Consider the following 14,685-nt stretch of genomic DNA (forward strand, 5'->3'; position numbering starts at 1 on the left):
CAATCAATCAATCAAAGCATTTATATAGCGCACTACTCACCCGGGGGGTCTCAAGGCGCTGGGGGGAGGGGGTCCGCTACCGCTCGAACAGCCAGGTCTTGAGCTGCTTCCTGAAGGCGAGGTGGTCTTGGGTCAGGTGGAGGTGGGCCGGGAGGGAGTTCCAAGTCTTGGCGGCCAGGTAGGAGAAGGACCTTCCTCCTGTGGTGGCTCTTCGGATGCGGGGGACAGCGGCGAGGGCGTGGCTGGTCGATCGAAGCTGGCGTTTGGGAGCGTAGAAGTTGAGGCGGCTGTTTAAGTATCCTGGGCCTTGGTTGTGTAGGGCTTTGTGTGCGTGGGTGAGGAGCCGGAAGGTGATTCTTTTGTTGACCGGGAGCCAGTGCAGATCTCTCAGGTGTCCGGAGATGTGGCTGCGGCGGGGGATGTCCAGGATGAGTCGTGCTGAGGTGTTCTGGATCCGCTGGAGTCTCTTCTGGAGTTTGGCGGTGGTTCCGGCGTAGAGGGAGTTGCCGTAGTCCAGTCGGCTGGTGACGAGGGCCTGGGTGACCGTCTTCCTGGTCTCGGTGGGGATCCACCGGAAGATCTTACGTAGCATGCGCAGGATGTTGAAGCACGACGAGGAGACGGCGTTGACTTGTCTGGTCATGGAGAGGGAGGAGCCCAGGTTGCGTGCATGGTCTGTTGGTTTGGGTGCGCTGCCCAGGGCGGGGGGCCACCAGGAGTCGTCCCAGGCGGAGGGTGAGGATCCCAGGATGAGGACTTCCGTCTTGTCCGAGTTCAGTTTCAGGCAGCTGTTCGACATCCATTTGGCTACGTCTGTCATCCCTTCGTGCAGGTTGGCTCTGGCGGTGGCGGGGTCGTTGGTGAGGGAGACGATCAGCTGGGTGTCGTCGGCGTAGGAGATGATGTTGAGGTTGTGCTGGCGTGCGATGGATGCGAGGGGGCTCATGTAGACGTTGAAGAGTGTTGGGCTGAGCGAGGAGCCTTGAGGAACGCCGCAGATGACTTCGGTGGCCTCCGATCTGAACGGGGGGAGGCGGACTCTCTGTGTCCTTCCGGCGAGGAAGGAGATGATCCACTCCAGTGCCTTCTCCTGGATTCCGACGTTGCTGAGGCGCTGTACTAGGGTACGGTGGCAGACAGTGTCGAAGGCCGCGGAGAGGTCCAGGAGGATGAGGGCTCGGATGTCATCGGTAGCTGCGATCAGGGTGGTCTCGGTGCTGTGGTTGGCCCGGAAGCCAGACTGCGAGAGGTCGAGGGAACCGTTCGTCTCGAGGAAGGCGGCCAGCTGCTTGTTGACGGTCTTCTCGATGACTTTTGCCGGAAACGGGAGCAGCGAGATGGGGCGGTAGTTCTTGAGGTCGGTGGGGTCGGCTGATGGTTTCTTAAGTAGAGCGCTGAGTTCGGCATGCTTCCAGCTCTCCGGGAAGGTAGCGGTGTCGAAGGAGGTGTTGACGATATCCCGCAGGTGGGGTGCGATGACAGCGTCGGCCTTGTTGAAGACGTGGTGAGGGCAGGGGTCGGTCGGAGATCCGGAGTGGATGGAGTTCATCGTGTGGATGGTGTCTTCGGTGCTGATCGGGGTCCATGCGCAGAGGGTGGTGGTGGGGGGCGGTGGTTCGGTCGTGGCGTGCGTCGGTTGAGTGCTGAAACTGTTGTGTATGTCCGCGATCTTGTTGTGGAAGTAGGAGGCGAGGGAGTTGCAGAGGTCTTGCGAAGGGGTGATGTCGTTGTTTCCGGCGTTGGGGTTGGAGAGCTCTTTCACGATGTTGAAGAGTTCCTTGCTGTTGTGTGCGTTGTTGTCCAGTCGTTCCTTGAATGCGGTTTTCTTGGTGGTGTGGATCAGTTGGTGGTGTTTTCGGGTGGCGAGCTTGAGGGCAGTCATGTTGTCCGGTGTTGGGTCTCTGCGCCAGGGTTTCTCGAGTGCTCTGCAGTTCTTCTTGGAGCTCTTGAGTTCGTCGTTAAACCATGGGGCTTTCTTGCTGCCGGGTCTGCTCGGCGGGGTCTTCAGAGGGGCGAGGTCGTCTGCGCAGTCGCTGATCCACTTCGTGAGGTTGGTGGCCGCTTGGCTGGGGTTCGTTGTGCTGGTGGGAGGGTTCTTGCTCAGGGAAGTAGCGAGCTGGTCTGCAGTGATCTTGTTCCAGCTTCTGCGGGGAACCTGTTGCTGGTGATGGTGGAGCGTGGTCCTCCTGAAGCTGAAGTGGACGCAGCTGTGGTCCGTCCAGTGGAGTCCCGTGGCGTGACTGAAGGTGATGTCCTTGCTGGAAGAGAAGACCGGGTCGAGTGTGTGTCCGGCGTAGTGGGTGGGGGTGGTCACCAGTTGCTTGAGTCCGAGGTTGGCGAGGTTGTCCAGCAGGGTGGTGGTGTTGCGGTCGTTGTTGTTCTCCAGGTGGAAGTTGAGGTCCCCGAGGAGGATGTAGTCGGCGGAGGGGAGGGCGTGCGGGCTGATGAAGTTGGCGATGTCTTCGCTGAATTGGGTGCGTGGTCCCGGGGGTCTGTAGATGAGGGTGCCTCTGAGGGTGGTCTTGGGGTTGACGTGGATCTGGAAGTGCAGGTGTTCGGCGGGTGCGAGGGTGTCGTCGGTGTTGGTCGTGATGCGGATGGTGTTCCTGTGGATGATGGCGATGCCTCCTCCTGTCTGGTTGACGCGGTCCCTCCGGATGATCTTGTAGCCGTCCGGGATGGCGATGGCGATGTCGGGCGCTGAGGAGGCGTTCATCCAGGTTTCCGCGAGGAAGTCGACGTCTGGGGCTGTGGTGTCGAGCAGGTTCCAGAGCTCGACGGCGTGTCTGTGGACGGAGCGGGTGTTGAGCAGGATGCACTTCAGGTGGGTGCTGCTGGAGGTCGGCTTGGTGGGTGCTGGTGTGGCGTGGGTCCGGTTGCAGGTGAACTTGCAGGCATTGCAGCAGAAGGGTCCGTGGGTGCGTCTCGGGGTGGCTCGGTAGCATCCCGGGATTCGGCCGGAGTTGAGTGCGTTGAGGGTGGCGGCGTCGTACGTCCGGCGGGTGGGCTGGGACCTAAGGGAGTTGCCCTGTGAATGGCAGTCGTCTTATATTAATTTACAATCGAAATGTATCCGTCACTTCTGCATAGTCAACCATGCATGGACATGACTGCATTTTTTTAACACACATTTGAAAGAGGACTGGTGGTTTGAACTAGTGAACCTCAATACTCTCAGGGGCAATACCCACAACATAAAACCTCCACAACTGAAATCCCATGCTCAATTAATGCTTGTTACAATAGTCACCCAGCACTGGCTAATTAGTTTCAGAAGTTATCACAATGCATGTAAAGCTGTTACATGTTTTTGGTGGGTTTGCCGGCATTGAGCATTTCAAAGTATTTTTTTAATTTGGATACGTTTGCAATGCAGAGTCATTAATTCTTCACATTATTTAAATTAAGGTATTTGTTCTTTACCTATTGACATTTTTTCAGTTACTATCATCAAATCAAATATACTTTATTTCGGTTTTTGTGATACAAAACCATAAAAAGTTCATAATACATACAATTTACTTCCGAATAATAATAATTAGATAATAAAACACTTTAAGAGACCAAAGTACAGTAAAGTAGTGTCCCAATCCTAAAATTTCTTTTCTACTCCAGAGTTGAGTCAGTATCAACAAAGTTCGTGGTTAGTCATTATTACATGTCCATTTCGGAAGAGGAAGAGAACACACGATGTTGGGATAGAAATCATGTAAGTCCCATATGGATATTGGGCCGTCTCTTATTTGGGGCGGCCTAGTTTTCAAGTAAGGGACAATGTTACTGTCTCTAAATCTCACAAGTACCAAGACCCCAGGCAGGTCTTTGGGAAGGGAGCCCAACCAGCTCACCCTTCTGACGCTCCTAATTGCTCCGTATAAATTACGAGGCAGAGGCCTATTTTTTGACAGCCAAAATTTGGTTTTATTAACTAGATCATGTTGTCTCTCAGGCTTTCCAGGTGGGAGAGCAGGTACACCCGCAAGGATGCACACATATGGGGCCGCTTCCGGTGGTAAGTGAATAGAATTAGCCTTCTTGTGACCTACTCTAGGTACAGTCAGCTGGGAGAGGGAAACTGTAGCAGAGTGTTTAGCTATTTTTTGCCCTGGTACACTAGGGCCAGCAGGTTGTGTTTGATGCCCTTTATCCTGCACAGATGGTTTAGAGCCTGGTTGGATAGAAGTTGATTTAGGGCAATTGAGTGTGTCACTACATTCACCAACCAGCGGGTTTAACTTAATGGCTTTCTCTATACCAGAGAGCCTATCCCCTAGCATGTTAATTTTTTCTAACAGGGGGGCTATCATTGAGCTAACCAGTTGTTCAATAAGGGGCAATATGTGCAAGCAGGGAGGAGATGCCGTGGGCTCTGGGTACTCAAGAGTCGGTGGGATCAGTGAGGAATTAGAAATGAGTGGACTTAAGCACATTTTGTGAATTGTGGGATCATTTCCTCCTTGATTTGCGCCGTTTTCTTTCCTTTTCACAGCTTGGACTTGGGAGAGTTCAAGACATGGAGCGATCGGGCTGCAGGCTTTGTTATATAGTATGTAGGGATCTAGGATTGTAGCCTTGTCTGAAAGTGCACCAACGCTTTTGGGCAGAGGGGGGGTTAGCAATGTAGCATAGGTTGTTTGGCATAGGAGGTTTAACTCCTCTAATAAAGAGAACGTTTGCCTATTGCCAACTTCACTAATTGAATGATCCCCCTTGGAATTCATTACGATAAAAGATTATAGAGCGAATTATGGCAAACGATCAATACGAGGTGGTCTTTACCTTCGTGGAATTAGGCATTCAAATGTGGCTGCCAAGGGGGGGTGGCCCGTCCCGTCCTTATCCGGCCGTAGAGGGCCCGCCCTTTGCCCGGGCTTGGCCCCGCGCGCGGTCCCACGACGCGGGTGTATTGTCCCTTTTGAAAGCGCCTCCGGGCGCGGAGCGTGGGAGGTGCGGCTTCGGCTGCCGCTAGGGCGTCTGGGCAGGGTAGTTCTCCTGATGTCTCTCCCCCTCCGCACTGCGGCCGCTGGTGACTGTGGGCTGCGGCGGCAGGAGGGGGGGAAGTTGGCTGAAGCCCGGTGCTGCTGTGGCTGGAGGGAGGTAAGTGGCAATGCCTCCAAGCTATTTACAGAGTCCCCCGCTCCACTGGCGTATTGTCCCTTTTGAAAGCGCCTCCTGGCGCGGAGCGTGGGAGGCGCGGCTTCGGCTGCCGCTAGGGCGTCTGGGCAGGGTAGTTCTCCTGATGTCTCTCCCCCTCCGCACTGCGGCCGCTGGTGGCTGTGGGCTGCGGCGGCGGGAGGGGGGGGGGAAGTTGGCTGAAGCCCGGTGCTGCTGTGGCTGGACATGACTGCATTTTTTTAACACACATTTGAAAGAGGACTGGTGGTTTGAACTAGTGAACCTCAATACTCTCAGGGGCAATACCCACAACATAAAACCTCCACAACTGAAATCCCATGCTCAATTAATGCTTGTTACAATAGTCACCCAGCACTGGCTAATTAGTTTCAGAAGTTATCACAATGCATGTAAAGCTGTTACATGTTTTTGGTGGGTTTGCCGGCATTGAGCATTTCAAAGTATTTTTTTAATTTGGATACGTTTGCAATGCAGAGTCATTAATTCTTCACATTATTTAAATTAAGGTATTTGTTCTTTACCTATTGACATTTTTTCAGTTACTATGGATTGCTTACCATGGTAATAGTTAAGAGATTGTTTGGCGATGATTAGTATTTAAAAGAATTTAATCTAACTAGGTGTTTTTATACATTGTGTAAAAATACAGAATTAAGTGATAGCTATTATTTCTGCAACTTAGCTGGAGCACATGTATGTTCTCGACTAAACTTTGGTAAAGATGATATGTTGGTCAAAAGTGTCAGGGTCCTATTGAAATAAATGACACATGACAAAGTGCAGCCCTTCATATTTCTGTCTGCTACCTAACTATGTACAGTGACTCAGCACACTGAAAGCACATGTACGAATCTATATAATCATTCATGAGGGCGCCAGTTAAAGTTATCTCAAAAATATGGGCCTACTTTGCTCTGATTATGCTACTGAATTCAATGGAACAATAGTAAAATGTTTAAAAATGGGACTGATGTAATGTTTTTTTAGAATGTTTTAATATATAGTACTAGATTCCTCTAGTTGAGTTGCAAGCAAGTATATTTGTGTTAAATAATGATTACAAATTGTTTACTAAAATTATGGCCGATAGATTGAGTCTAGTTATCGCACACTTAGTCCATGACGACCAAAAGGGATTTATGAAGGGTAGATATTTAAAAGAACTCACCATCTCAGTGGTTGGCGCAATAGACATGGCGACAGTTTTCAATCTCCCTCTTGCTCTTATTGCCCTCGATGCCGCCAAGGCGTTTGACCGTGTGAATTGGCTTTATCTGAAGAAACTCATTCAACATCTAGGATTAGGTCCAAACTATACTAACACATTGCTATCACTGTACAGCTCCCCTACCTCTAAGGTGCTGGTAAATGGCATTTTGACACCCTCCTTTAAAGTAATGAGGGGTACACGCCAGGGATGCCCGATTTCTCCTTTATTATTTCATTTATATATAGAGCCGCTTGCTAGTAGGATTAGAGCTATGGATACAATAGCCCCCTTTAGGGCAGGCGAGTGGAATAAGAAGATTGGTCTCTATGCGGATGACATTATTATTTTTACTTCAAATTTGAAAGAGTCAATGGGAAACATTTTTAAGCTCACTAAAGAATTTGGCAAAGTTTCAGGGTATGAAATTAATGAGAGTAAAACAGAACTAATGGCATGGAACTTGGACACTAAAGACATTAAATGCAAGAAGGAGATGAGATATTTAGGAGTGAGAATAACGCAGAATATAGCAGAATTAACAACAATTAATTTTTCTAGGGTGAAGAAAGAAATAGGGGTGATATTGCGAAGTTGGAGTCATCTACCTCTCACTCTGTTTGGTGGTACCAACTTGATTAAAATGGTGATTTTACCAAAACTTACTTTTCTGTTTGAAACAATTCCCTGGGACTTTGACAAGAAGGGGCTTAAGAGATTACAAAGTGAGATTTGCTCTTTTATTTGGGCCTCTAAAGGATCTCGCTTATCTTGGAAAAAAATTAGAAGAAGATGGGACAAGGGCGGGCGATCAGCCCCAGATTTTTTGTTATATGACTGGGCTTTTCGTTTAAAAAATTTGAGAGAGTTTATGGGAGTACCGAAGGATACAACCATCGGGCGTATTTTCTTGGCTATGTTAAGTTTGAGCAACTATGATAAAGACGGATTTATGTATACATTTTCAGACCCAAAATTCTTCAAAAAGGTGAAATTGAAAACTCTACGGGAAGCAGCAGAGCTCTGGTATAAAATCAGAAAACTAGCAAAGTTGAGTTATTTTGGATGTAGGTCGTCTATCTGGGACACACCAGGATCACCGCCGTGGGCAGAGGATGCATTGGCTGTCCCGTTGAAAATAGCAGGATTAAAAACTTGGGGAGACCTATTTCCAGAGGGAATATTGATTGGTTGGATAGAAGGGGCACAGGTGTGGGGTAAAGGGTTATCTAAGTTCAAATACTTGCAGATGCAAAGCTGGGCAAATAAGTCGGATACTGTTATCGGTCTCCAGGAGAAGTGTGGCTCAATGGTTAGAGCGGCAGACCCTGATGCAGAGGTCTGGCCCGGACCAGGGTTCAATTCCTGCCTCGGTGGGTCTTGGGCTCAATTTCCCCGGACCTGATAATTCTCGCCTCGGTGCCTATTCTAAGCATGGGTCCCACTCTGCAACTCTGGGCAATAGCTTGCTTAATCTCCACAACGGCCCCAACAGCGCTAGGATGCCTGGCTTCACCTTGGGGGTGCCCAGGAGTGGGCACTTCACAGGGAAAGGCCAGGAAGGGTTCCACAGCGGTATGTGTACAGCGCCTTGAGACCCCTTCGGGGGTGATACGTGCGCTATATAAGCACTACATTTACATTTACATTTACTTTGAAGACAAAATATTTTCTTCACAATTATTCAAGAAGGAAGTTGCGATGTGGTACTGGTAAATGGTGGAGATGGAAGATGGCCCGTTCACATTGCCGGAACTGTTATGGAGAGATTGCTTGCCGGACATCGCTACAGAAAATCAATGGCAAGTAATGATGACTATTCTTTATAAAACAGTAAAATCTGCAAATTTAAGGCGAAATGTTCTGTTTACCATCCATAGAGCCTATTGGACCCCCCGCAGATTTTCGAAATTTAAAGCTGGAGGACGGGTTGAGTGTCCAAAATGCAGAAATATAAATGTGGATGACCTGCACATGTTTGTGGAATGCTTAAACATCAGGGAATTTTGGGAGGCGGTAAGCAATTGTCTATCACAATCAATCGGCTGCACGATAGAGGTAAGCCCTGAACTAATTATTACCGGGAGATACGATTTACATGATAATAGAATGAATGATAAAGTAAAGTTCGTTTTTTATGGGGTTCTGCTAGCTCGAAGGGAAATCTGTAAAGTATGGGTAGAAGCTATGACACCGACACTTATGGACTGGTTAAAATGCATGAGATACTTTGCGACATTAGATTCCAAAGGTCGGATGAATAGGAAACACAGATTTTGGTTACTTTTTTTGCAACATTTTGGGTAATATGCGGGCCTCCGCCTTGGTATATTGTAAGAGATTAGGACATAAATGAAAAATTCCTATGATTAATGCCTTGGCCTATCTCGCAGGCATGTGGAGTAGGTCCGTCCTTCGTGAAGGCGGAGTTGGAGACCGGGCCGCGGCCTCCAGCGTGGCTGTGCCATCATCTACACAGGGCGGTACAGAGGATGGTGGCCCAGTCCGGGCTGGAGAGCCGCATATACCTGAGTCCATAGCCAGCATATGAGATAAAAGCCCAGGGCGGAAACTATCGAACATGGGTGGCGTAAAGGCTAATGAGGATTTAAAAAAAAAAAAAAAAAAAAAGGATATTTGTGTAAAGAGTTAGGAGGTCAGTCATTGCTGACAAAAATACCTTTGTAATTTATATCTGGCGTGAACTTCAGCAGGGCCTCTGGTCAAGGGTTTCCAGCCTTTTCAGTAATAAGAGCTACTTATGTTCAACGAACAATGTCTCGAGCTACTAATATTTTTAGAGTTGTAATATTGACCATATCAAACAAGACTGTCTTAGTGGCCACACGTTGCAAGAGCAGTGATCATATCAGTGAATCAAGCACTTTTGCCAGCATTAATTTAAAAAAGATGCTTCGTAAATGTGGAATGTCTCTAAATGGGTAATTTAGAACAGCCATCGCTACATTGCCAATGGAACCAGGTTAATAATCATAGTAATATGTCTTCCCAACGCTGCATGATTTATCCCTCAAATTTTGGTTTTAAATAATTCCGAAATTCAACCATGTTTCTCCACACAGAAGCTTTTGAGTTTTGAAAATACACATATTTTATTTGTGCCTCAAATTCACACCTTTCGATTTTGGCATACATAGATTAATTCAACCATGCATCTAATTTAGAAGCCTGGGCTGAGCATAGGAGAGGTACTAGCAGGTAGCTGGAGAGCTGACAGTGGCTCACAAACTACTTGTTGGAGAAGCGTGCTATGGTCTATAATACGTTTACAATAGAAATCACTTTAGTGCAATATGCAAGCCCCGCTAGACCTCACGTAGCATTTAGAACAAAACTGAATTCCAGGGATGTGCACTTATTTAGAAATGTCAGAAAGTGAGCTATTAATTTGGAAAGGGATTACCCTTACCAACTTAATAGGCAAAGCCTGGTTATGTCTCAACAAGTTCTCTAAGAAACACTGCTTAACCTCTGAAAGCTGTGGCACACGCAACAGGCAAGTCCCGGAGAAATGCAAGTTAAGCTCACGAAGTACCCACAATTTCAAGAAAACAATCAAATTAAATTTCCAAATCAATATAACGAAACGTTAATTAACTAAAAGACATTGATCATAATATGTGGAGTCAGAAATAAGAAGTGTTCAAGTGTCATGGCAAAAGATATATAGAAAAAGTAAAGTCCTAATGCAAACTATCAGTTCCTGGTTGACCGGGACATAGGCACGATTTCTGCCGATCGCGATGGAGTGAAGTTTGGCTACACCAAGCAGGTTACACTTGCAAAAGTGTCTAACTTGGTACTTAGTCTAAGCTTCATATCAAAGATTTCCATCTGCGCACGGCCCAATTCTGAAACCGGTAAGGGTCACTTGAAATCAGATACAATGCCATCTGGCTCGAGCTGAAGATGTTCCTTTTAGCACAAAAAGCTCAAATCAGGACCAAACTTGATTTCATATTTGGGGAGGTCAGGTCACACCTGGCACAGATTTGCTATCTAGCCTCAGTCTCGAGTTTAACCTTAAGAATTCTGGCCCAATTTAGAGTTTGGTGGACAGGGTACTCTGCCACAAATGTGATGCAGTATACTGCCCATCAAACCCTTGGTACTGTTGTTCTATTATGAATCAGATAGACCATCAGGTTTCTGAAGGTGATGCCCCCAGTGGCCCCTGTTAGACCTATCAGCCCTTTGGGTGGTCCCTCCCTATTTTTCACTCCTTTTTGCCTGCAATTTTTTCTCCCCTTGTCCACTAAATTTTTCTGGATGTTGACTTTTAAGCCTCTGGGCGTCTCCTCACTGTTAACCAGTGCTGAGGCGCAGGTGTGCCTTTTCTAAAATGGAGGTCTTCTATGTTTCACAAAATGGTTGCCCTGTCAGGAATTACCTCAGAGCCATGGCCATAGGCTAGTATTAGGTGGATCTAGAACCTTCTGGTCCCTTCTGGTGACATGGGCCTAGGTTATAAAAGGGAGCTCACTGGTCGGCCATTTTGAGTCCTCAAAGAGCTGACTGGAGTGCAGACTGCTGTGTATGAGGAAGGGTGATCCTGACCAGGTTGATGGTTCTGAAGAGCTGCTGCCAGGTGTTGTGAATCTGCTTCCCTACCTGCTGAACTGACCCAGCTGGGAGAGGGACCGAAACTAGCCCCACGTCATTAGAGTGTTGGGGAAGCCGGTGGACTAACAGCTGTCTAAAGAGTGAGAGAGCCCCCTATATGTCAGCGCAATGGAAGTAAGAGCGAGAAGGGGGTAGTGAGACACCTTCAATAAACATAACAATAAGCGCCTTGCCCCCGGCTGCTGCAGATAAGAAGGAAGAGGAAGGGGGGAGAATTCTATCGATACCTTGATTTTCCCAGAATGCCTCTGGTGAGAGCCTTGGTTTCTCTGTGGTGCCGCTAAGCTCCAGTCAAGCCGAGTTGCCGATCCTGTTCCCCAGCGTAGGGCCTAGGAAGAGAACCGCCCCGTTGATCACTGTCTGGGCTGGTGGGCGTCGTCGGCTACGCCTACCTGGAGGAACGGGGCCGGCACTGGAGTTGGGAGGCGGCCGGCTCAGGTGATACGTTGGAAGAGCGCCGGACGCTTCCCTCAGAGTCGTGAGAGAAGGCGAGGGGGAACCAGCTTTGAGACTTGCCCGGTGATCCTCCCCGCATTTGCCTTCCGCCTCAAGTAGAGACTGAAGATTGGGCCGGGGCTGGAAGGGAGTGCCGTCTCTGACTGACTCAAGAGCCGGTAAGAGCCACGAGGGCGGCAACAGTTCTAAGTGTTGTTTCAGGGTCTTCCCTCTGTTATACGCTGATGAGGGCGAATTCGAGGTGCTAAATCCTGAGTCAAGATTATCACAACCAAATAGGTAGCGGTCTATAGATACAGGGAGTAGGGGAAAGAAAGGAACAACCGATCGCCTCAGCCCTTGAAGTGGGGCCTGCGGGGGTAAACAGACTCATATTTCCACATGATTGGTGCACCAGGACTTGGGGGAAAACTTGCAGACGTAGGGGCAGATAAATAACTTTGGAATAAAGTATATTTCCCCACTGGGGAGGTTATGCCAATAGCCCCTAGTGATATGATCTAGTTGGCTACCTAACTGGAATACAAAAATCTGCTCCTCAGCCCCCCCCCCCCCTGGTATATGTGACACTACTTTCACAGATCTATGAGATTTCCTGCTCTTTTTATTTATAAAGTGTGTCCTGCTGCCTGATGTATTAAAGTTGTGACAGCCTGAGATGAAGAACTGCATAACTTATTACAAATGTTGATTATTGAAATGATTGAAATGTAAACAAAAGGGAATGTAATGATTTAATGTTGGAATAATCATACATGGAAATGCTTGTGATGTGAGATTATTACTGCCAAGAACTGAAGTTGATCTAAGAACAAAAGATAAAACTTTTCCTTATTTTTATAAATATGGTGTGGTGTCATTTTTAAGTGGGAATACGTTGGGTTACTGTTTGAGTGTGAAGCAAGCACAACACATTGCTGTGGAGTTAGGCCTTATTACCTTGAGCCAGGCTACCCTAAGTGGATCGGTAACCCCGGGTCCAACATATTGGTGTTCAGTGGTGGGATTAGGGCTTGTGCTTGCGTCCACTTGACAGTGGCTTAGTGTGCACCACGTACTCCACACCTGGAGTTTTCTCCTAGTAATCTCCATAATTGGAAGTTTTTGTTTTTCCAAATTCCTTTCTGGTGGTGGGTTAAAGTAGCCTTATGTGACGCCTCTTTATTGAAATACTCCAGAGTAACTGTCTGAGGCCCCGCTTGGTAAAATGGAGTTTGAGTTGGATGAGTTGGAAACTTACACAGCGGCCCAACTTAGGGAATTTTGCCAGGAAAAGGGGGCGTCCTTCAAGCGTGGTGCGAAGAAAGTGGAACTCCAAACCAGCTTGAGAGCATGGGTGGCAGCTCACCCAGATGGGAAAAAGGAGTAGGAAGAGGGGGATGTCCAGGATCGCTGGACATGCCCCTTTGAGGTGATTGAGAAGAAGGGCAAGGTCACTTACTTAGTGGATCTTAAGACCCCCAGGCAGCCCCATCGGGTGCTCCATGTCAACCGCCTCAAACCCCACCATGAGAGGCCCGAGGTCATCTTGATGATGGTGACTGATGGAGCAGAGGAAGAGGAAAGTGAGCCTCTCCCTGATCTATTTTCGTCCCAAGAGAAGGATGGGTCGGTGGAGGGGGTGATCCTCTCACCATCCCTAACTCCTGAACAGCGGAGGGACTGCCGTCATGTCCTGGAGCAGTATTCCTCGCTGTTCTGCCTTATCCCGGGAAGGACCCACCTGTGTACCCATGATGTGGACACAGGGGACAGCCCACCTGTGAAGTCCAAGACCTACCGGCTGTCAGATCAGGTGAAGGCCAGCATTCACAGTGCAGTCACCAAGATGCTGGAGCTAGGAGTGATTGAACCTTCAAGCAGCCCCTGGTCCAGTCCAGTGGTTTTGGTACCAAAAGCTGCCCCGCCGGGCACCACTCCTGAACTCAGGTTCTGTGTAGATTACAGGGGACTGAATTCCGTGACAAAGACTGGTGCTCATCCAATCCCTAGGGCGGATGAGCTCATTGACCGGCTGGGAGCTGCCCAATATCTGAGTACTTTTGACCTCACATCAGGGTACTGGCAGATCTCCCCTACAGATGGAGCCAAGGAAAGGTCAGCCTTCTCCACGCCTGAAGGCCACTACCAGTTCTGTGTGATGCCCTTTGGGCTCAAGAACGCCTCTGCCACTTTTCAGCGGCTCGTGAACCAGGTCCTCTCCGGTATGGAGGCCTTCTCTGCTGCTTATCTAGATGACATTGCAGTCTTCAGCAGCAGCTGGGAGGACCACTTGTGTCATTTACAGGCTGTTCTCCAAGCCCTGAAACAGGCTGGCTTGACGATCAAGGCCAGCAAATGCCAGATCGGGCAGGGGTCGGTAGTGTACCTAGGCCACTTGGTGGGCAGGGGAACGGTGCAGCCCCTCCAGGCTAAGATCTAGACTATCATGGCCTGGGAGCCCCCCAAGACCCAAACCGAGGTCCGAGCTTTCTTGGGCCTAACAGGATACTACCGTCGCTTTGTCAAGGGGTATGGCACAATTGTGGCACCCCTAACTGAGCTCACATCTAAGAAACGACCTCGACGGGTAGTCTGGACTGAGGCGTGTCAACGAGCCTTTGACACTCTGAAGCAAGCAATGTGTGTGGCTCCGGTCTTAAAGGCCCCTGATTTTTCCAAGGAGTTTATCGTCCAAACTGATGCATCAGAGCATGGCATTGGGGCAGTGTTATCGCAACTCAATGAAGAGGGTCTGGACCAACCTGTTGTTTTCCTATCAAGGAGACTGCTTCCCCGGGAACAGAAGTGGAGTGCGATTGAGCGGGAAGCCTTTGCGGTGGTATGGGCTCTGAAGAAGCTGCAGCCATACCTGTTTGGCTCGCACTTCCTTGTTCAGACTGGCCCCTTCGTTGGCTGATGCAAATGAAGGGCGAGAATCCCAAGTTACTGAGATGGTCCATCTCCCTACAGGGAATGGACTTCAGGGTGGAACATCGGCCTGGAGTGGACCACGCCAACGCAGACGGTCTCTCAAGGTATTTCCGCCTTTGTGACGAGAACTCCCAAGGGGTTGGGTAGCTCTCCCCACTTTCAGCTGGGGAGGACGCGTGTTAGACCTGTCAGCCCTTTGGGTGGTCCCTCCCTATTTTTCTCTCCTTTTTGCTGCAATCTTTTTTTTTCCTTGTCCACTGAATTTTTCTGGATGTTGACTTTTAAGCCTCTGGGCGTCTCCTCACTGTTAACCAGTGCTGAGGCGCAGG

General features: G+C 48.9%; 1 protein-coding gene across 1 annotated transcript in view; it reads right to left on the reverse strand.

Annotated features, from left to right (window-relative positions):
* The window catches only part of ERICH2 (glutamate rich 2), a 370,290-nt gene that overhangs the window by 39,904 nt on the left and 315,701 nt on the right, over positions 1–14,685 (reverse strand). The gene's annotated exons all lie outside the window — the stretch shown is intronic.

The sequence above is a fragment of the Lissotriton helveticus genome, chromosome 3_1 (assembly GCF_964261635.1).
Source record: "Lissotriton helveticus chromosome 3_1, aLisHel1.1, whole genome shotgun sequence".
NCBI classification, from domain to species: Eukaryota; Metazoa; Chordata; class Amphibia; order Caudata; family Salamandridae; genus Lissotriton; species Lissotriton helveticus.